Below are 21,759 nucleotides of genomic sequence, written 5' to 3'. Positions count from 1 at the left end.
GCCCCCTGTGGTCTCTGATGTTCAAGCTACAGTTCTCAAATGGGGACAGGAGTGCCGCCTGCCAGGAGACAAGTGGCAATGTCTGGGGACATTTTTAGTTATATCTGGGGTGGAGGGTGCTACTGACATCAGGTTGGGGAAGGCCAGGGATGCTGCTAAACCTTCTGCAATGCACAGAACAGCCCCCACAACAAAGAAGGATCTGGCTCCAGATGTCACTAGGGCCAAGTTGAGAAATCTTCCCATTAAAGACCCCAAACGACTAGTGGCCAGGGTGTAGCCTGAGGATGGTGTGGGAGCTGCATCCAGGGCTCGTGACTATTAGGACATGAACAATGCTGGCCTGTTATGGTGAAAGCAGTCAGCAGCTGCAGCCAGAACCCTTTGTCAAACACCCACGTATCAGGATTATAATCCTACTGCCAAACCAAACATGTAAGTAAGCAAGTCAGACCTCTTTGACAATGTGTGTCCATAACCACAAGAAGTACTCAAAATATATCATGCACTGCACAGTTAAAACGTCGTCTAGCACATTCTAAATACTGTTCAAAAGCACAGTAGGAGGACGGGGAGGGAACGACAAATAGCCTAGCCTGGTGGTTTCTGAAGGATGAGGTTGAGTCATTCTATTTTGGCTGCCACGTGCTTTTCTGAATTTTCCAAAATTTCTAAGATTAGTTTGTATTTTTAACTTTGTATTTCAATGTCATTTTAAACGTGCAGTGAGTTGCAAGATGAGTCCAAGGAATTTCCAGAAACCCTGGACGCAGAGTCACCAAATGATTACCTCTGACTCTATTTGCTCTCTCATTTCCCTCCCTGTCTCTTTCTCTCAGCCAGTGTACCTCCTAACCCTAAATCTGTGAATGAGACATTCATCAAAATCAGGAAATTGATTTCTTCTTCCCTTTAGTCTAGAACGGCTCCTTAGCCTTTTTTATGTTTCTTGACCTTAGCATTTTTGTTTTGTTTTGTTTGTTTGTTTGTTTGTTTTGTTTGTTTTTTTGTTTTTTCAGACTGTCCCTGTCGGGGCTCATCTGATGTTTCCTTGTGCTTAGATTCAGATTATGAATTCTGGGCAGGAATACCATGTAAGTGACAGTGGGGTCCTTCTGAGCATGCTTTTGTTTTTAAATAAACAGGGAACTGCTACGAAAAAAAAATGACTTGATAAATGAATAGAGCCCCACTCCCCACCAGTCCCCAATCCCTACCTCCTCCTCAGACAGGAACCATGGCCCCATCTTACTCTTATTTCTAGAACACCTATTCTCTGTGCTCACTTTCCATTCTTTCACTTCACCTCTTTCACTGGCCAGATCTTTCTAGAGCACAAACTCTGTGCTGAGCCTCGGCCTGGATTATACCCCAAGTACAGTATGCAATCAAATATTTCCTAACTGGATTACACTTTTTTGCTCATCCCAGCATATGTGTGTGGCCATCCAGGGTGTTCTCTCTGTAGCAGCTTCCCAGCTACTCTTTCATTCAAGCAACATCCTCTGCCTCCCCAACTTGTCTCTGAGCTGCTTGAGGCAAGAAAACAAGACAGATCCATCTCCAGCTCCCAGAAGCCTGGCCGGAGGCACCACATCAGTGCTTCAGACACATTTCCAGAATAAATGGCATTTACATAACCAGTCAGTGTGGATGGGTGACTTTTTCCTTTGAGGAAATTGACTGTGTGTGCCCATTCTGTTTAATGATCTTCTAGTTATAAGGACGTCAAGGGCCACCTAAACACAGCAGAAACCCAGGGTAGGTGAACACATACACACATACAGACACACACACACCTATTCTTTTGGGGGGATTTGGAGTCACTCTCTCAGTTCAGAGTGTATTTCTTTCATCAAAATGGCCCATTGTGCCCCAGACTGGCTAATTCTGTGCTCCAGGTATCTTGGAAATTGAGCATCAGATTGTGTTATTAAAGCAAAGTAATCTGAGAGCAGCAGCAGCAACTAAGCTGCCGCCCATGCCCATGCTCGGAGTGCCCCGTCTTCATTCCGTAACTATCAGTTGTCCTGGTAGCTGTCTTTGCTTTTAGCTCTGAAACCATGAAAAGTAAATGGGAATGAGCCACTTTAAATTAAATATGAGAAACAATTACATTTTGACAGTTTAATTGCATTCTTTCTCCCAGCCGAACTTTCTAAACAAGACACTGCACTTACCAAGTACGCCAATTGTATTTTTAGATTCTTTTGCAATTAAGGAAGTATCCTTAAAAAAGATAAAATAATCGGTGGACCAAATGGTTCTTGCTTGAGGGAAATAGATTAAGGAATGAATGCCGAGCCATCGCGTCTGTAGTAATTAGCCTTGAAGCTACTAGGAACAGAGATTCCTCCTTGAAGCCACAGTGTTATTTCTCACACTTACCTTTATGTTCCATGTCACCAAGCCAATCAAGGGTCAAAAAACGCTTTGATCGGCAAGGACTGGGTGGGTTCATTGCGATAGGATGGCATCTCAGTCGGTACCATCAAAATGCACATGTATGGAAAAAAGACGGCAAGGACATTGAAACATTTATCCTTGGATGGTGGGATGAATGGTGAGCTTGACTTCTTTGTCCTTCATTTTTACAACAAGCAAAAAGAAGGTGTTATATAAATCTCTATAGGGTAGGGTAAAAATAGCACATGGTTAAAAGATGGAGAATGATGACCAAAGAGCATCTTTATTTAGTGGTACCTATAATGGGCTGAATGCATCTTTCCCTACCCAGATCCAAATTAAGGCCCTAATCTGCAGGACCTCAGAATATGGCCCTATCTGGAGATGGGGTCTTTAAAGAAGTAACCAAGAATATTGAAATCATTAGGATGCCTTATCCAATTGTGACCATTGTCCTTATAAGGAGATTAGGACACAGATGCACACAGAGGGAGGATGAGGTAAAGACACAGGGAGAAAATGGCCATCTACAAGCAAAGGACACAGACCTTAGAAGAAACCAACCCTGCTGACACCTTGATCTTGGACTTCCAGCCTCCAGAATCATGGGAAAATACACTTCTGTTTTAAGGTACCCACTGTGGACCTTTGCCATGGCTGCCCAAGCAGACTAATACAGCACCATAAAGTTACAGCGATGACGATGTGACCCATGCAGTTGCTCAGGGCCCAGCACTCGGAAGGGTCCTTCCCTTGTCTCAGTGATCTGCTATCACTGTCTTAAAATTCTTAGTAATTTCTGAACAAGCAATCCCATTTTTCCCTGGGGGGGTCTTGATTTTACCTCTTAATACCTACATCTTCACTCTTCAAGGCAGGCCACATAGGTGCTCTCTTATTTACTAAGCATTTATTGAGCACCTGCTGTGTGCCAGGCACTTTGCCCTTGTTCTCTAGGAAGCTGAGCTGAAGAGGGGGAAAAGTTTGTGAACAAACAGCTCAGTGTCTATAAGTGGAGGAGGGAGAAGGGCCACCAAGGAAGGTGCGTCCCCAATCAGATGGCTTCACACCTCCCAAAGCCCATTCTAGAGTCAGGGAAATTGAGGCTCACCTGCCCAAGTTGGCCAGCTGGTGAATGACAACCTCAAATCTTGGTCTTTCCCCACCCCACTCCAGATTATACCCATGGCATATGGAAGTTCTCAGGCTAGGGATCAAATCTGAGCTGTGACCTACGCCACAATGGTGGCAACATCAGAGCCTTAATCCACTGCTCTGGGCCAGAGATTGAGCCAGTGTGTCCACAGAGACAAGCTGGATCATTAACCCACTGTGAACTCCTCAAACTCTGGTCTTAGCCTCCTTTTTCCACTAGGCCTGGCCACTCCCAGAAGTGTCCTATGTGAACAGACCGAGGGGTCACTGAGCAGGTGCGTGATATAGTCATACCTGATGACTCACAAGGCTACAGGTACTCTGTGAAGTCATGTTCAAGGCCCAGGTTTTCTTTTATTTTCTTTTTTTATATATATAATTTTTTTCATTATAGTAGGTTTACAGTGTTCTGTCAATTTTTTACTGTACAGCATGGTGACCCCGTTATACATACATGTATAGATTCTTTTTTCTCACATTATCATACTCCAAGTATGTAAGTGACTAGATACAGTTCCCAGTGCTACACAGCAGGATCTGATTGCTTATCCATTCCAAAGGCAATATTCTTCTCTTTCTTTTCTTTTCTTTTTTGTCTTTTTAGGGCCGCACCCAAGGCATATAGAGGTTCCCAGGCTAGAGGTCCAATGAGAGCTGTAGCTGCTGGCCTATGCCACAGCCACAGCAATGCCAGATCCGAACCACGTCTGTGACCTACACCAAAAATCATGGCAACGCCAGATCCTTACCCCACGGAGAGAGGCCAGGGATCGAACCTGTGTCCTCATGGATGCTAGTCAGATTTGTTTCTGATGAGCCATAATGGGAACTCCAGGCTCAGATTTTCAGCATGGGGCTCATGAATCCCACAAGATGGATGAGACAGGTAAGGTAGAGAGCCTAAAATGAAGGGCAGAAAAGTCTAAAAGGGAATTCAAGTTGGCTGCGGATGAAATCATTTTAGAAACACTAGTGTCTGGGTCTGATCCCGGGGCCACAGGGGCCTCTTTGGGGGGAGTAAGAATGTCTACACTCCAGCAACTCTTGACGTATCTGCTCAATCATTGATTTCCCACGGTTGGCAAAATAACCAATACAAGAAAGCTCCATGCTCAGAAATTATAAAGGAAGACGACGTTAGGCTCAGGTCTGCATTATCAGCAAACCTAGAGCGGATGGTTTTATTTCCATTAACTATAATGCCTCTCTGTACCGTGATGCTCATCCACCCCTGTCTGATGGGTCTTACACAGTGTGTAAAAATGCCTTCCTCATTTGGCTCAAAAAAGTTCTGTCACTTTAGTCCTTGTGACTTAAAATACCCATTACTCAAATATGGTTAAGATTCATGCAAGATGAATTCTTTTCCAAACTTTCAAGCCTGTGAAATTTTGTCATTTATTAAATCGGGGATGAAAAATTAAAAAAAAAAAAATCTCTTTCATCTGCACCAACCGATCCTGGAATCAGCATTCCCCCTGCTAGACACGCAAAGGGTCCCCAACCCACCCCCCACCCCCCGCAGGCCAGTTCAGCACCATCGTTTCTCAGATAGCAGCCTCGCTGGGGCCTGTTAGCCTGAGCGCCCCACAGGCCATCAAAGCGGCACCAGACTCCATTATAACCTCTCTTAGCACTTTCTGCACCTCCACGCCGTGCTGGTGGGGTACCTGGCTATGCGAGAGGGGACTGCAAATGGGATTAAAGACAGAACATCGCCTCGACTGGCCCCTCCAGCTGGGCGAGGGAGAGGACGGGTCATGCTCAGCAACCAGCTGCATCCATCCTTTGATTTTCTCAGCGGCCTCGTGCCGGGTCTGCTGTGCCCTGACCACGTTCCACTTTGATGGATGAACCAACCCGCACCCCCTCCCCAAGTCGGGGCTGCCACCCCGGGTTCCTCCATGCAGACAGCTGGGGAAACTGGGTCATGGTGATGCAGTTCCGAATACCTCTCTGCACAAACAAGGTTGTGTCACCTTCTTTCAGCTTTATTTTGGGGTCCTGAAGGTGACGCATGTGTGTGCACATGTACGTGAATGCAAGTGTGTTTTTTTTTCTGCTCCTCCAGAACTCTGGGTATTTGGAGAAAGTTCACAGGGGGTCCAGGGAAGCAGAGGACAAGCAGTTGACCAGGGCATCTGGGCCAGGCAGGCTGAAAACTGCCTGAGCAGCTTTTGAGACAAACATGCACATACACGCAGACTCAGCCATCCGATTCACCACCTTGCCTGTCCAAGTTCAGCCGAGTTGACAACTCTGAGCTTTGCTTCGTGCCATTCGGACCTTGCCCGAAACCCCTCCAACTGTCCTAAGCAGGAGAGAATAGGCCCTCTGCTAATTACCCCAGAGGCCAGCTTTCTGCTCCTTTGAAGAGCTTGCTTTGATGTGATGCAATTCCGCTGCCAGGAGCGGCTGTGCCCAGATTAAGCACATAATGAGCAATTATCAGCTGGGCTCTAGGAGTGCGGCTGGGGCAGCCGAGTGGAAACGCCTCTGACTACCCGGCCGCGCCGACTCCCCCGGGGGCCAGAGTAATTCACTTACCCGCTTCCCTCCGCACCCGGCCCTTGACAACGTCCTTCTTCCTATCTGTAAAATGGGGTTGAGGAGGCTCATCAGGGAAGCAGCTCAGGGCGCTCCAGCCGGCCGGCCACACCATGCTTGGGCAGCTGCTCGGAGCACTAGGAAAATACTGGGAGAGACAACCTAGGCTAGCACAGGGCCTGGGGAGGGCAGGCTCTGGGGTCAAAGTCACCGAGGTGAGCTGCATGACCTTGGGCAAGGGAGGAACCTTCTCAGGTCAGCGCCCCCTTCTGGAAAGGCAGAGCACTGGGCGAATCCACCCATAGGATGCTTGGGAGGAACTGAGAAGCCGGCTGTTATCAGCATCCTGTACACGTATTTGGTCCCGTGAGGCGGATGTTGGCGGGCTGCTAAAAAGATAACTGAGGCCCAGAGGGATCTGCCCTAAAGGCCAGGAAAGGAGATTCAAGCTGAGGTTTGAGGAAATTATAAGGAAGCAATTTGGTGGGATCTGAGTCCCATCTTCCTCCAGAAGGTGTTTAGGGGTTAAGACTTGCGGGTCTTTTCTGGTTTGGTCCATTGGGATGCTGAGTCCTGAACTGACAGCATCTCCTGGCCAGGAGGAAAAACCTGAGCGGAGAGAGCGTCTCTTTTGACAAGAAGCTTGCGCTCTTCCACATAAAGGGGCTCCAGTCTTGCCAAGAGTCTCCTCTCTGGTCCTAAAATGCCTTTTGTTTCCCCATCAGACATCAGGCTTAAAAGACAGAGCTCCCTGGAGAGGGGACACAGGACTTCCCTTCCAGCTGGTTCCCTTAACACGTCACCAGGTAAATCTGCAAAAATACACCTCTGACAAAAAGCCCCCCATCCATCTCCCCTAGTGCCCATAAGGTCCTCTCTGAATTCCTGTAATTCCTTCTGTTGAGCCTTTATCTCTGGAGCCTTAAAGACGGTTCCATGGAGGCAGATTAAGGAGGCTCTGAGCATCTTGGTTCAGAGACCACATCCTGCTCATCTCTGTCCCTCACAGCTCCGTAATCTAGGAACCTTTCCTTTCCCTCTTTCTTTCTTCCTTTCTCTCTCTCTTCCTTCCTTTCGCTTTCTTCCTTCCTCTTTCTTCCCTTCCTGCCTTCTCCCTCCCCCTCCTTTCTTCCTCCCTCTCCCCTCTCTTCCTTCTTTCCGTCCCTCAATGATTTTTCCATCCTTTCTTTCTTTCTTTCCCTCTTTCTTCCTTTCTTTTAATTTGACCCAATGGCCTGAGATTATTTCTAGAGGGCGAACAGGGTGACACAGGCATCTCGGGTGGAGGGCACTGCCACAGAGCCAAGCACCAAAGAGAGGCCACCTCCCAGTTTTGTGTAAAGCCGGCCATTGCCATCTTGGCAAGTTCTGGGAAGTTCTGTCTGCTTCCCCCTGGGGAGCCCCGCCCTCGCTTCCACCCTCCTTTCAGACCCTCATGTGAAGCCAACTCTCTCCTGTTCCCATTCCTCTGCACGGGCCGCACTTCCTTTCCTTTCAAAATCCACCCCCAGCTCGAGTCCTACAAAACTCAGCTCCGTCCTCAGAGAAGCCACCTCTGGCCGCCCAGTCCAAGCAGGGAGCCCTCTTCAGTCCTTTTCCTTCAAGGCCTTTATCCCGGTTTTCCCTCAAACACCTATTTGTGGGACCATCTGAAGAATACTCGCCTCTGACACCCATGAATCTTTACAATCCACAGAGGCAGGGACTGGCCATTTGACCATCACCATTTTCCTGATGCTTGGAACACAGTAGGTGCTCAATAAAGATTCAGTACATGAGTGAATAAGCGTGATTACCAAAGTTGTTTGGGGTCAGATTAGCAATTCAACTCTGAAGCTCAGGTTATGTGACCTACACACTTCTGGGAGGAAACGGGCCGGCTTTCAATCCGCTGGGATGAGACCCTCCCACCACGCAATCCAGAGCCTCAGCTCCCACCACACGTGTTACTCGGAGAAGCTCAGGACTGTGTTCAAGCGGGATTTTAACACAAGTGATCCTTTAAAATAAACTGTTCCCAAAACCAGCGAGTGTTCCCTTAAAATGCCCTCCCCCTTCTCAAAGGGGAGTGTGTTTGGCATTCACCCCCTTTGGGAACAGTCACCGTGACCCCACCCCGACCCCCAGGTAGCTGAGCCACCAGAGCCACCTGCCCTCAGGCCAAGGAGCTGCTGCTGTCCCCTCAGGGAAAGCTGGAGAAAAGGGCAGCTGCTGGGGGGTGGGGGTGGGGGGACAGCGCAGGCAGTTTTCACATCTCAGGATCTGAAATGATTGCCTTTCTCTCTTCTCTCTGTGGGTGGCGAGGTATGTTATGAACTGGTGGCTTCAGGCTGGGCCTGGAGATGGAAGAGATGGCAGTTGTCAAGAGCAACTTAGCAAATCCCTCCTCACCCATCACAACCGTCACAACCGAGGCCAGATCCATCCACAGCTCATCCGCAGGTATTTATGAAGCCTGCCCTGCGACACCAGCCCGAGCCAGGGGCTGCGAGGGGACCGTGCGCCGGCTGCCAGACCAGGGAATGGGGCGATGCCTGTTTTGCAGAGAAAACCAAGCAAAACAGCCATGATGAGAGAAAAGGTTGGAGCCAAGCCAGGGTCCCCACTAGAGACCCCAGATGCTAGTGGGAGAAGCCAAGGGTCTCCCAGAAAACCCTGTGGGGATGTCATTTTCCCCCACATTCACGGTGCCAGGGCCAGGGCCTGGCACACAGAAAGGTGTGGGATGGCTTCCTCTGGAGGTGAAACTTAAGGGAGGAAGGCTGAGTTTGGGGTCAGACGGGTCAGGGTGTAAATCCAAACTTGGTCACTTGCTGACCAATTGACCTCGAACAAGCCCTTATCTCTCTTAGCTTTATCTAGTTTCATCTTCCTTGATCTTCCAGGTGGGTTCGATACATCCCTCATGGGGTCCTTGGGACAGCGATGGGTGAAGCTACGGGGGCTCTCCCGTATGACCACAGTGCAGGGACCAGCATCTTTCTCCGTGTAATGAAGAAAACGTATGCCCTGGGCAGAAAACATAGCCTTAAATGGGGTGTCTGCCCCTGCACCCAGCTAGGGTTCATGCTTGTGTTCCCCATCGCTTTCTTTAAGTCTGGAGCACACTCTAATTCCGGTGACAATTCACTTCCCTGCACATCTTCTTAGCTTGGATAGAAAAATTATAACAAATAATTAGGATGAGAACAGACAAGAGAGACTGAGTTTTGAAGAGTGCTTCAGAGGTGGCAGCATTTTTATGGACAGCCTCACCTGACAGACAAGGAGTCTTGTCGGAATGAAAAATGCAAAACAGGTGGAAGTAAGTAAATAAATGGTGCAGCAGCCCCGCCTGTCCAGGAGTGAGCATCTGGCTCGAGGTGTCGCCGGTGGCTTGTGCCTGCTCTGACAGCAGGGTGCCAACAGCACTCAGCAGCCTTTGGAAGCCCTGGTGGGAAGGTTGATGAAGAGAGAATGCCACAGCGATCGCCAGGTCCCTAAACCTCCACAACGAAACCTATTCATGGGAGCTGTCATATCGTCACTGTTTTCTTATTTATACTGTCCTCATTAAGAAGGATTTGGCGTGACTTAGCACAAAGACTATACATACATACATACCTGTCTGTACATATACACACGCACAGACGTACATGCGTACATACGCGTGCATATATACACATATGCACACATACATACATATATAGTTCACAAGGGGATAAAATAAATAGATGAAGAAATCAAGGTGAAAGAGAAATATAAGGGGCAAGATCAGATTAATCTAAGCCTCAGGCCATAAAATCTGGAGCCCTTGCTACAGGTGGGACAGATCCGATACTGAACTATCAAGAGACCAGGAAGTGGGCTTTATTCTCACTCATGCAAAGACGTTCTTTCATTTTACCTCCCACCCCCACCCCAGATCTCACTCTCAGAGTCACCCGGACACACTTGCAGACACTGATATAATAAATGCCCCACGCCGTGGTGTCTCAGCTCTCATCCCAGGTTTCACGTCTCAACTCTCATCACAGGTATCATGTGGTTCCTGGCCTGAAACCCACTCTACCTTTAGAGCCAAGTGTGGCCTTCATCATTTTTTGCCTGCAAATTTCCCAGGTATCTGACAGCTCCCGGGTCTGGGGAAGCCATCAGCCTCCGCCTACTGAAAACCAAGCTAAGAATCTTTGGAGATTTGGGACACAACAGAAGAGATATTTGCTCTGTGAAATGTCATTATTTGGATGCTTCTCATTCTGTTGTGTGCTCACAACCACGAGTGCCTCATCCACGGTGTAGAAGAGCATTGGGCTCCCTCTGGATGTCAGAAAGACCAAGACACGACAGGCTCCTTGTCTTTCGACTAATCCACAGAGAAACCAGCACATCCATTCTTCAAGCCACATGGTGCATTTTATTTTCCTTGTAATGTGGGAACAAGATGACTTCTCATCCCAACAGATTCTTAAAGAGAAGTTTGTTACGAGGGACCACAGGAAACGCATCTGTACAGTTTTATGACTTCATAACGAATCCCCAGGCAGCATCCTCGTCCTTTCTTGAGGAGTGTGGATGGCAGCTCCAGGGCTTGTCCTTCCTTCTGGCACTTGGTAGCTGTGTAAACTTGGGCAAACTTTAACTTTCCCTGAGCCTAGACGTTCTCACCTCTAAGATGGAGTAACACTAATACCCACAGAATTGAGTTAGTGTGAGGATGAAATGAGAGGATGTATGTAAAGTGTTCAGCCATTTCTAGCACTAAATATTAGCTGCTAGTATTCATATTATTAATTTCACGATGATGGTGACAACATTTAAAACCATGATTCTAAACCAAGGACAATTTTGCTTCCCAGGGGCCATCTGCACTCTCCGGAGACATTTTTGGGTGTCTTATCCGGGAGGGTGGATACTACTGGCATCGGGCAGGTAGAGGTCAAGGACGCTGCTAAACATTTTCCAATGCACAGGACAGCCCCACCACAAAATGATCCCCCCAAAAAGACAGTCACGCCAAGGTTGAGAAACCCCATTGTAAAGTATAAAAATGTCTTGTTCAGAGTGAAATTCTTGCTTTTTAGGAATTCTATTAACATCAGCTAGAAAAACCACACTTTAGGAAAAAAAAAAAAAAAAGGAGGGACATGCTTTTGCCAATTTGCTAACTGGCTATAGAATTTGACATAGTCTGCTCAAGCCTCAGTGTTGTCATCTGTAAAATGGCCAGATGGTACCAGTTGATGTCTAAAGTGTCCTCCTGGCTCTGACCCTCTCCGTGATTTCAGTTTTCACACAATCCTCTTTTGTGCACAAAGGAAGAGGGGCCGGGCAGAACCAGGCTACATTCTGGATAAATAACAGCACAATAGAATTCCTTTTGGAAATAAATCATCTTTTCATATAAAATCTTCTGAAGACCATTTCGAGAAGAGTAATAGATCTGCCAGTCCAACACCTGCAGGGTGGGTAATAATTTACTTCGCCCACTGACTTGGGGGCAGGTCCCATGCTTGATAAATGGCCCAATTAAGCATCTGTTAATCACAGCATTATCTCATCGGAAGGTGGAATATCTACTTCTCTCAAGCAGTTTCTCAGTGAGATAACATCACAAATTCCCCAAGCAGTGAAGGGCATTTAACAGCATAGGGAAGAGTGGGAGGGGGCACAATATTCCTCTCCGGGGCTTTGGCCCCCAGCAGTCACTGGGACTGGCCCCCTATGCCCCATTCCAGCCCTTCCCCCATCAACCTTCCTCTAACCTCGGCTCCTGAACTCTCCTGTTCGTCTGAGGCCTTGATAATAAAGCAACATCTGCAAAACCTACAAGAACTTTACTGCGGTTAATTGAGTAATTGAAGCAAGATGCAGGGAGGGGTGATCTATGGGCCTGGGTTGAGGGCCGAGAAGGGAGACAACGGATTTATTGCAAAGGCCGTGGGCGGCCTTGGGTCCAGGCCCTGGTTCACGGGAAGTTTGAGGTCATGTGGGATTAAAATATCTCTCAAAACAAATGGAATAATTTGACTGAAATATCAGGGACGCTGTGCCAGTTTATGCCAGGAGACCAGGTGTGATTTATTTACCTGGCACCAAATGCATTTTGGAGATATCTGCTCCATTAGTCCAAATTTATAGATGACTGGGCAAGGGGAGATCGCTTGCCTAGGTCTATCCGTCTGTCTCATCCTGATTGTTACATGAAGCCTGTCTTTTGTAGTTCAAGATAAGCAAAGTTATGCCTTCAACGCACTGGAGCCCCCTAAACTATCCAGGTGGTAAGCAGGACCCAAGATATTTACAATCTAGCGGTTGTATTTGCTCAAAAAAGGGGGGGCTTAATAGACCCAATATGCAATTGGTGGTAATATCTTCTTGTAATTGAATAAATCCATAAATCTTTACATTTAAGCACAATTCACCACCTTGAAGTCATCGGGTACCATGTAATATATTTTCGAGCCGTGCAGGTGCCAGATACACACATTATAGATACATAAAATCGGCCAGGCGAGACCCTGGCATCAGATGTGCCGGGTGACTTGCCGGAGCTCACGCCCCCCAGCACACGGAGGCTTGGCCTTTGGGAAGGTTATTGCTCCTTTTGTAGTTTCTCCGCTGCTTTATTAAATCCCAAATTCCTTGCAAAACTGTACAATTTTAATAACTCAAATCCGCGTGGATCATAAAGCTGTCTAAATACACCTAGCGCCCTGGGTATCAGACAGAACCGTGGGTGATGATGTCGCTGGACCTGATTAACCGGAACGGGTCACCCGACAAGATTTTATTACAAGTGTCATTTAGATTTCTGACAGCTTTACAAGGCTTAATGGCTTTTTATTAAATACATTGTGTTCAAGGAAGCTGACAGTCAGGGATGCCTTGTAAATACAATGCCATGGAATTTCCTTAGACGCCGAGTGAGAGAAAGCAGGAGGATGATGGGACATCCCTTCCTGTCCCAGGCCCGATGCTCCGAGGCCTGGAGTTCACCATCTTCTGAGGCTGAAGACAAATGACCCCCTGGCACCACCCCCGCCAGGTCTCCGAACCCAGCGGGTCTGCCCCAGGTTGACCCAGAGCTTTACATCTGAAGGTCTCCGGAGAATCAAATTCCTCGGTCCAGAGGTGACCCACTCCAGCCACCGCCACCCTCCCCTCCCCTCCCCACACGCCTCCCCTAAGCCAGGCATCCTCCTGGGAATCAGTGAGGATGGTCGTCCTGAAATTCATGTTCTCCTTGAGCCAGTTAGCTAAGTTTTGTTTCTGCCCAGCAATGTGTTGGACCTACATGGATGGGAGACCCAAGAAGGATGGGTGGGCTTACCATGCCACCCCAGGTGCGGGCTGCTGCACTTGGTGCTCTCAGTAAATTACCTCATCCAATCACACCACCACCTGGCTGAGCAGGTGTTTTATTCCCCCTTTAACAGGTGAGGAAATGCAAGTCCAGGAGGATGAAACAAAAGAGGGGAGAAGAGAAAGTATGAAGTATTTACATATCTCGCTTTGATGTGCATAGAACTTCCTCTCACCTGTTTGGAGGGGGTGCTGTTATCTGGCTTTAAAACAAAGAAGCTGAGGCTCCCATGATGTCCCCCTTGCTCATCACAGCTGAGATGAGGTGTGAAGTGCACAGTCACTCATTGCAGTAGAACTAGCCACCACTTATTTGGGAGTTAAAGTGCTTTACCTGCATTATCCCACTGAATCTTGACAGCATCCTTATACCTAAGATGTTAGTAGTATCCCCATCTCACGGGGCGGGGATGGGGGGAACCTGAGACCTTAAGAGGTTGTAATTCACTCATGAAGGCGGTCAACGCCAGAATCAGGATTCGAACCTAGGCAGGGTTCTGCCTTCCCCAACTCAAAGGATATCAGGAAAGCATGTAAATCACATACATTTGTGGATTATTTACTGCTTCCAAGGCACTGTTGTAAAGTCATTTCATTAGATCTTCATGAGGCAGGAAGATAAAGCGTCATGACACCCACCTTTTAGATTGGATAGCTGAGGCTTGAAGAGGTGAAATATCTTGCCAAGGTTCCATGGGTTACGAACTGTGACTCCAGGACTGACCCCTGTTGCTCTCCTCTCCTCCAAAGCCAGGGCTCACCCACCTCCTATTCTGCCACCCCAGAGTAGGGAGCCTGCTTATGCTGAAGGGACACAACCAGGACTCTCAGGGGACATTCTGAGAGCAAAAGACCAGCGGCCAGTGGCAAATGAGAAGCAGGGCTGACCTCAATTAGCAAGCACAATCGAGCCTCAGTATTCATGGATTCTGTATTCACCTATTCATTACAATTTATTTGTTACCCCCCAAGTCAGTATTCACAAGTGCTTCGGTGATTGTTTGCAGACACACATAGAATGGGGGAAAGTTTGAGTCACGGGACATGCATGTTCAGAAATGTCCTTTTTGCAGTATATTTGGTGCCATGTCTTTCATGTTTTTTTGTGCTCGTGTTAGTGATTCCACTGCTTAAAAAGGCCCCAAGCATAGTACTGTCTGGTATCCCTAAGCTCAAAAGACTGTGATATCCCTTATGGAATATTCGGTAAGCTTCATTCGAGCACATATTATAGTGATGGAGGCTGTGAATTCAATGTTGGTGAATCAACCATATACATATAAATGTATGTATATTTTCTTTTCTTTTTTCTTTTTTTTTTTTTTTTTTTGCTTTTTAGGGCCACACCTGGGCATATGGAGGTTCCCAGGCTACAGCTGCCGGCCTACATCACAGCCACAGCAATGCTAGATCCGAGCTGCGTCTGCGACCTACACCACAGCTCACCGGAACACCAGGTCCTTAACCCTCTGAGCGAGTCCAGGGATTGAACCCGCAACCTCATGGTTGCTAGTAGGATTCGTTTCCACTGCGCAACAACAGGAACTCCATATGTATGTATATTTTAAATAAGTTTTCTTTAAACAGAAGCGCATAGTAAGCAAGACTACATATTGATCAGCTGGCCAAATCTAAGGAGTGGCTCACAGGGACTTAACCTTGTATTTCCCTAGGAGCAATATCTCCTTATCTGCTATATCATTGTCTGCGGCCATCTTATAGAACATTAACTATTATGGATAACAAGAATCGGCTGTACTTCTAGAGTTTCTTTTGTGTGCACAGCCTTCTGTTTGCTGCTATGGGGGCCAAGGGAGAAACCCAGTCTCTTTCTCCCAGGACGCATCATTGTCACCAGGAGAGAAGCCTGAAGCTTGGGACTGAATGCACCAGCTCGAGAGCCAGGACTGGACCTGTGCACGCAGAACCTCTAGGGCAGCGCTGTTGGTAGAAAGAAGGCAAGAGCATGGAGGTCATTTTAAATTTTCTAGTAGCCACATTTACCAAATGTACAAAGAAAAAGACCAACTTCGCTTTTTTTATGATACATTTTATTTAACCCAATGTATGTACCATAGCATCCTATAGAGTTGATACGAAAATAGTAATGAAATAGTTTGCCTTCTCTTTTTTGTGCTCAGTCTTTACACCCAGGGTGTGTTTGACATTCACAATACCTGTCAGTTAGGACAAACCACGTTTCAAGTGCTCAGTGGGACAAGTGGCTGCTCTTTGTCCCTCATGATTCTAAGGGCAGCATGTTGTTGACTTAAACAAAATGCACAATGGGAGTGTTGTGCATTAGGTTTTATTTGGGGCAAAGTGAGGACTATAGCCTGGGAGGCAGCTTTTCAGAGAGCTCTGAAAAACCACTCCAAAGAGGTAGGGGGAGTGTTAGTATATATGGAATTTTTGTGAAAGGGAGGCACATGTAATCAAACACACATTGAGTAGAAGTTTGCTGCTGGTCTCAGGAAGGCCACTGCTAGTCTTGGGGAGCAGATGTCACCATGAAGGATTTTAGTGCTTTTCTAGATATGAGAAGATGCAAGAGCTGGGCTCATGAAATCTTCTCCTGAAAATATTTAGCTATCTGAAGACCTGTTCAGCCAGTTTTCCCAGAGCATAGAGGGCTTCACTCCTGATCTCCATCCTAAGCTCCTTTCAGGGCTGTTGAGGATCAGCAGCTGCAGTGGCTCATGATTCAATCCTTGTAGAGGTGGGTGGCAAGTGCCCATCTGTTCACAACAGGTCACCGCCAGTTGCCCTCAGAGAAAAGGATCTACCCACAGTAGGTATTCAGCAACCCCCTTCCATGACAGATTGAAGTCAGGAGAAATGGTCGCGTATGCAGTCCTTGTATGGAAGATCCTGGGCTAGTCACTTGATGTGTGAAGGGGTGATGAAAACACCCCAGTCTTTTCTGAGGGAGGATAAGACAGCATTGCATAGTGAGACCTTGGTAGACAGCAGCAGCCACTATTACTGTATTTCTATTACTGTTGATGGCACACCCAGCAGTCTATGTCCAGCCAGCGGCTGAGATGGCTGCAGATCCACGGGGTGCCCCGGGCACCCCCTCCTCAAGGCCTACATATTTAACAGCGCACCAGAAAGTAGAAGCACATGTTTGCCATCTCAGACCAAAGCAGCCAAACCAGAAATTCAGTAATAGACCAGGAGCCACCCCCAGAGAGAATGGGGGTTAGTCAGGAAATTATTCCCATTTAACATGGGCGGGGGTCTCTGGGGACCCGGCTGTGTCCCCCTGCTTGGCAACCATGCCACCAAGCTGGGTTTCATTATTTCTGAAGCTGGGTGTTACTTCAAATGGGAAAGAAGGGCCGAGTGGGCAAAGGGATTTTCTTCCATTCCGATTGCCCCACGACCTGCGGGCACAGAGCAGGGCAAACTGGCATCTCCTTGTAATCTGTTCACCCTCTCTGGTCTCTGGGGCTTGGTGGTACAGTGCTATGTGAGAGCCAGGCTTCTCGAACCCCGACCGTGCTTGGGCTCCATTTCAAGGAAAAAAATAACTCGGAGATTCTGGAGAATTCATCTTGAACCCCAATTTGAGACACAGACCCAGCAAAATGAAAGGCTTGTTCTACGACCAAGCAAAATATCATTGCAACAGAGAAGATGTGTTTAGATGTCTTGTTAAAGCATGATTTTTATATTATTGAAATAAATATGATTTTTTTAAGTTTGTATGGGACTCAGGGCTTTCCAAGTGTGGCTTGAAGGTCACTGCATTAGGGAGAAGGGCAGTGTGGGGGTCATTTAGGAAAGACCAGGGCAGCCTGGAGGGATGGGTCTGAATGCCCTTTCCCATCCATCATGTCACCTCCAGCCTCAAGGAATGGACACCTGGCTTGGGCCCCTGTGCTCACCCCTAGCAGTTGGGTGACAACTTGGAGCTAATTCCCAGGGCACTAACCCCACCCCCCTCGCTTGGCAAGCCTGGACCTGTCTTCTTATCTGGGGGCAGGTTGAGTTTTTGGATTTGTTTTCTTTTCCCCCTGAATAACTGCCACCTTTGGATAAAAATCTCAATGCTGGTAGGTTAAATTTCAAACTGGGATATTACGTACATATTCCCTGTACTCAAGTTAGAAAGAGGAGGAGTTTCTGTAGTGGCTCAGTGAGTTAAGAACCCGACTAGTATCCATGAGAATGTGGGTTCGACCCCTGGCCTCGCTCAGTGGGTTAGGGATGAGGCATTGCTGTGGCTGTGGCATAGGCCTGCAGCTGCAGCTCCAATTTGACCCCTAGCCTGGGAGCTTCCATATGCCATGGGTGTGGAAAAAGAAAGGAAGGAAGGGAGAATGAAGGAAGGAAGAAGAAAGAAAGAAAGAAGGAAAGAAAGAAAAAAAAGAGCTCAACTCCACTGCCAAGATTTTGGACATCAAGGATAGAAGCTAAGTGCTCCCCCTTCACCCCAAGAACTCGCTATGAAGTCAGAAGGGGATCCTCTCTCCTTCTGGCCCCCCCAGGGAAAAGCGGTCTATTAGGATAAGGGCTGACCCAGAAGGATGCTGACCCAGAGATGATGTCAGGCTGCTCTGATTGGCTGAGTGATAAGCCGCCCTCTCCCCAAGTCTCTCAGCTTCTCCAGGATCAGTGTTTACTACCAGCTCTAATGTGGCAGCATGCTGTCCCACATGCATGTCCCCACGGCCACAGGCATCTCTGTAGAGACAGTGGCAGCAGAACCACAATGCGCTGCATCTCCAGACCCGATGGGCTCCTCTCGTTCACCAAGCCACCAACTCTGCAGAAGAAGTGGTCAAACCTCTCCTCTCCTCCGCCCACTTTATCTGCAGCACTGTCAGAAGGATGGGAAGGTGTGCGGGAATCAGACAGAGGCTGCCCAAGCTGGTAGAGAGTGGCTTCCTGTTCGACAGCCTGGTAAAGGGAGAAGCTGGAGGAGACTGGATCCCATGCCCCTCCCCCCACCCTTAATGCTTTGATACCATCATGCTTCGATCACCCCCCACTCTCCCACGCATCAGTCCTGTGACCTGGCTCTGATGATTTACCCTCTCTGAGCCTCAATGTTCTCATCAGGGAAAACAGACATAATGAGGCCCACTTCTCAGGGATGCGGAAATTAAATGAATTAACATGTGAAGACATGCAATGGCGTCAGCACATAGTAAGTGTTCCATTAATTAAAAAATAATAATGGGAGTCCCCACTGTGGCTCAATGGTAGTGAACCCAGCTAGCATCCATGAGGATGCAGGTTCAATCCCTGGCCTCGCTCAGTGGGTTAAAGATACGGCTTTGCATTGAGCTGTAGTGTAGGTCGCTGATGCAGCTTGGATCCTGCATTGCTGTGGCTCTGGTGTAGGCCGGCAGCTGAACTCTGATTCGACCCATAGCCTGGGACTTTCCCTCTGCCATCGGTGCAGCCCTAAAAAGACATTAATAATAACAATAATAATAATGATGATTGTTAGATGACAGCCACATTTTACGCCTTTTTGTGAAGGAAAGGGCTGAGAGTCTCATTGGATATAGTGAGTACCTCTTCCAACCTCACCACACCCTATGAGGGGAAAAAAAATCTCCAATACTCAGGCCAAGGCATGATGCTCGATGGCATTTCCATGCCACCCACCATGGCTACTTGTTGTATGCTGAACCTGTGCAACTGTCCACCGGTGCCCAGGGCCAGCTCTTACCTGATGTATACCTAGGACCCAAGGGAATTTCTTTTCTCAATTTTTCAGTCCTCAAAGTTATCCAATCCCAACAGTTTAAATCTTACTAAACTCGTACAGTGAGAACCCCTCCCCAGTAAATCCTCTGAGCCCCCTCTTCCCTGTGACTGCCTATACTTTGCCAAGACTTGCCACCTCTGAGAAGGGGTTCAGTTGGTTCAGGCTCAGACAGATGCCAGGACGCCTTGCCTTTAGTGGCAGGATCTTCCTCCCAGTCCCTAGCAGCACATCTGCCCAACTCAGGCTATGCTGAATCCAAAACGCCCCCTGCACAGCCCCTCCAAATGGCAGATTGTCCCTGGTCTCCTCGCTCCTGTTCCTGCTCCTCTCCCCTGGCCACACGTGGCCATCTAGAGTGTGAGTCTACTCAGGTTACCCGGCCCTTCTTAAAACCAATCAAGGGCTTCCACTACCCTCAGCTGAAATTCCAAACTCCTTCCCAGGGTTTAGAAGGTTCTTCAGAGTTCGCCTTTGCTTTTCCGCCCATCTCCCAGCTCATTCCTACCGCAGCTTCGGGGCGCCATTGAGGTGCTGCCTCCTCTGGGAAGCCTCCCCTGATGCACCTCCCACAGCTGCCTGTTCTTCCCCACCCAAGCGCGAACCAAACCCTGCATAATGAAATTGTCTCTCCGACTGTCTGAAATAACTCTCTCCTCTCTGTTCCCCAGTGCCTAATGCAAAGCTGAAAATTGTGCAGAATTAATGACTTGATCAGTTTGTGATGACCCCTCCTGGAGATGCTACCCAAGGCTTTCTTGGCAATGGAACAAGAAGCTCAGAGCTCCCCCAAGTCACCACAAGACGGCACAACTGGGCTGCCTGGGGCCCAGCAGAGGTCCGTGGTTTTACTGCTACTAGAAATTGGCCTGGCAGATCAAAGGCAACGGCCCCTACAATCCAGATTGCCAGGAGCCAGCACTATTGAAGTTGCAGTGGAATTAGTAATTCAAAATTGAGTTAATGATTGACATTGATTTGTAAAACCTGGCTCACCAAGTCTCTTCTTGCGACAGGGCCTTTCCTTTTCTGCATTGGCTGGGAGCATGGAGCTTCCCAAACAGGAGTTCATTTAGCTCTAGCCATGCCCTGCTCCCACCCGACCCAGACATTACAGGGGCCCTGTTCTTAAAACACTACACCATTCCTATGAGATGTCTTAGAAAGTCTTAGCACCTGAGTTCCCCTTTCAGAAATAAAAACTCACAAATTTGAGCCAAGGGGGAAAAGCCTGGTGCAACTTTGCACCTGTAACACATGAGTCACTTGATTAAGAACATCGAGTTCAAAATCAAAATCAAGTTCATGATTCTCTCTGTGTGGGGAAAGTGGATGGGGTATGTGGGGTGGGGGGGGCACAAGGAGGGTGAGAAATATCTTAAGCTGCACCAGCTTTCAATCCTAATCATGATCTCAATATTCTGGGCCTTCCACATTTCAGAAAATGACTCTCCCCGCCCCCCCGTTGGTGCTTTAATGTGCTGGTCAGAGGGAAGTGCACGTAAGCGAACGACACCGGAGGATTTCAAAGCCACCCCACCATGGGCTGGCAGGGCTGGCTACCTCGGTTTTGTTGGGAAACCAGGGAGGAGATTGGAGGCCTCAGAAGAAAGGAGACACAGACAGGAGCAACCCACATGCAAAGCCCCTAGTAGACTTGAACTTGTAACTGCTGTGTCAAGGCATTCATTCCGAAGAATCTGCGGAAGAAAAATATCCTTCGGGAAGGCTGCTAACCCTGCCGAAGGCTGGCTGAACCTCTTCAAGGAGCCCAAGCCCAGATAAGGCATAGGCTGCCTGCTCTGGTCCACCAAGCCCCCCTGCCCCGCCTGCCCAGCTGCGTGACCCCGAGAAGGATGCCCTCAGTGCCCAAGAGAAAGGACAAGGGCAGCCCAGGGGCCCCACCTTGGCTCCTCTGTTTCTTTAGTAAAATGGGGACAGTCAGCTTTTTCCTTCAGGTAAGGTGAGGACCCAATGAGATCATTTACATGGAGCAGGTGGCCAGGTGCCCGACACCGCCCTCTCCCAGCTCTTCTGAGAGCAAGGGGCATTAGTTCTCAATGGCTGTGACTCACACCATCACCCCAGGTCACTCTAGAAATGATTTTCCTGCTATTTGTTTGTCTTAGGGCTTTCTGGGAAAAAGGAGGAAGAGCTGGAAAGAGGAGGAAGAGGTCAGCTTTGTCATCATTGGGTCTCGGGCAAGGGAGGCCAGAGGATGGGTTGGCATGGCTCCTTCCCAGAGCACTGCCCGTTCTCTGGGCCCCTGCCTGGGCTTGGATGGAGTGGCCGTGGGAGGGCCAGGGTCCAAAGAAGGCCAGAGAATGGAGGGCCACCTCCAGCCCCCGCCTCCTGTCCTTTCACCCAACCTCCCTTCAAGTTTGTTATGAGCGAGAAATCCTGGGCTGCATATTCATAAAACAATGGAATTTTTATTTCTTTTTCTCATAAATTACATAATTCAAACCTTAAAACACCTTTAATGAACAGTGACTGGGCATGTGACACTTAATAAAACTGGGCTCAGGTCAGTTTCTGCTTGACAGGCTACCAGCCGAGAATGTGCCTTACGAGTAAATGAT

The sequence above is a fragment of the Sus scrofa genome, chromosome 14 (genome assembly GCF_000003025.6).
Source record: "Sus scrofa isolate TJ Tabasco breed Duroc chromosome 14, Sscrofa11.1, whole genome shotgun sequence".
Classification (NCBI taxonomy): domain Eukaryota; kingdom Metazoa; phylum Chordata; class Mammalia; order Artiodactyla; family Suidae; genus Sus; species Sus scrofa.
Note: the sequence above shows the minus strand (reverse complement) of the source record.